This window comes from Scylla paramamosain, chromosome 26, assembly GCF_035594125.1.
Source record: "Scylla paramamosain isolate STU-SP2022 chromosome 26, ASM3559412v1, whole genome shotgun sequence".
Taxonomy (NCBI): domain Eukaryota; kingdom Metazoa; phylum Arthropoda; class Malacostraca; order Decapoda; family Portunidae; genus Scylla; species Scylla paramamosain.
Window position 1 is genome coordinate 18,722,335 of NC_087176.1, and position 2,109 is coordinate 18,724,443.

The 2,109-nt window shown below is 40.9% G+C and overlaps 1 long non-coding RNA gene across 1 annotated transcript; it reads right to left on the bottom strand.

Moving 5' to 3' along the window:
* Positions 1-250: 250 nt before the first annotated feature.
* LOC135113780 (uncharacterized) lies at positions 251-1,908 on the bottom strand. The gene is made up of 2 exons (XR_010274989.1): positions 1,591-1,908; positions 251-1,469 (listed from the first exon to the last, which is right to left on the bottom strand). It is a non-coding gene; the product is annotated as an uncharacterized LOC135113780 (long non-coding RNA).
* Between the last annotated feature and the right edge of the window lie 201 nt (positions 1,909-2,109).

The window sequence follows — 2,109 nt, forward strand, 5'->3', positions numbered from 1 at the left end:
AAAGAAAGAACCATGTAGTAAGGATATTTCTTGATTTGTCAAGAGCCTTCGATTCTATTGACCATGACATATTATTAGATAAGCTTGAAAATATTGGAGTAAGGGGATTACCACTAAAACTGTATGCTAGCTACGTGTTAGGTAGGAAAAAAGGATGTATTCTGCAATAATACCTTAAGGGTATGCCACAAGGGTCAATATTAGGTCCTATATTATTTCTGGTATACATTAATGACATATGTAATGATAATAATGTTTAGTTATGTTTTATTTGCTAGTGATACAAACCTTCTCCTAACAGAGGTAAATATGATTCAACACACCAAATGCTTCAAGATTTAAATATATTCAAATTCGACCTATTTAATGAAATATTTCATAACGTTGACCATATACAAAAACATTAATGATAACGATCCCTATAATATAATATTTATTATGTTGACCATATATAAAAATATTAATGATAACGATCCCAATAATATAATATTTATTATGTTCATAGTCAAGGTACCCGAGGAAATCATCGTAATTTGATATGTCCAAAAGCAAGAACAACTCTTTATATGTTTTCAATACACTGTGTTGGCCCTAAACTTAGGAATGCATTACCTGATGTCATGAAAAATTGTTGTAATTTCAATACTTTTAAAATTAGACTGAAAAAAAAGTATTTATTCAATATGCTAATTCAGAACTCTAGAGATTAATACTGAATCTTTATTATTCCTTCGTACATTTCTGATTGTGTTCTCATATGAATAACACTTATTATAAGGATGTTGATAATTAAAGTGGTGAAATAATATTGTCAATTATTTCATAGGATAAGATATTTTGCCCTGCCCTCTGCATAAATTGTATTTATATGTATATTATTTCTCTGTCCGCTAGGGAGCCTAAACTCAGCAGGCTAATGCCCTAATATTTGTTATGTTACTTCTATGTATATATGTTATTCTGGGCAATAAACAATTACTCATATTAATCAATTAATTCACTGTCTTCTGTGTCTGCTGCTCCATCTGATGTGACAACTGAGACAACTGCTGTGCTATGAGAATCAGCATGTCTGGCTCTATCTCCGGGGTGGGAGAAGCAACCCTGCCAATGTGGCAACAGCTAGTCCTCCTCTCCCTCGTTTCCTGCCAAGCCGTACGCCATCTTGACCTTGTCCGCGTCCCCGGCGAAACAAGCTACAGGACACAATCCACTCCTGACACCACTGTTATGAAAGTCCGCCCTTTTCTCCCACACCTCACTTCTGCATGGCTCATCGCCGGACCTCACTCTGAACCAGCCGGCCGAGGGCACAGAAAGCCTGGGAGAGGGGAGAGGGGTCTCGCCGACACCTCCTTCCCAAGCCACACGGAGGCCTAGGGAAAGGATTTCACTGGGTCCCTGCAACCTGCTCACGAGGGAAGCATACTGTCCAGCCTGATGAGGAGTCATTCACTGTTGTCACACATCTGGGGAAAGGAGAGAAGACGTAGGCTCTTGCTAGACACTGTTTATTCACTTAACTGCACAACTGCGTCTTATAGTGCCTATCTAGCTCTGGCACACCACAGCAACTCCACATACACTCACTGTCCTGGCACTCAGTCTCATGGCAGAGTAAAGAAGGCACTCGCAATAGTGCGGATCTAAAGAGCGAAGGCAAGTAGGGTCACGCAAAGGCCGTCTCACAGCGCAGGGCCGGTCCGACTCGAGCCGTCAACCTGGGCGACCCGCTCTTCCTCTCGCTACATCCCCCCCTCCCTCTCATCCCGGCTCTTCTCTCGCTCACTCACACCCACACTTTCTCACACACACAGGAGTATATACGTAATACGTAGCAGTATATATATTTTGATCAACTTGAACTTCTCCCAAAGTTTTTATATAAGTTTCCAAGATACAGTATTCATTTACCTCACTGACACTTGTTGGACACAAGCCGAAGAACAACAACCTGCTTCTGTTGTTAGTGAACATCTAAGGCGTTTTTACCAACGCATCAGAATATCAATCATTGTTTGATGTTTCGGCTGGGCTTTTGGTAAACACGACTACTATGCTACCAGACGACTCTCGCTCGCACCGTCTCGGAAAAACTCTCGTACGGAT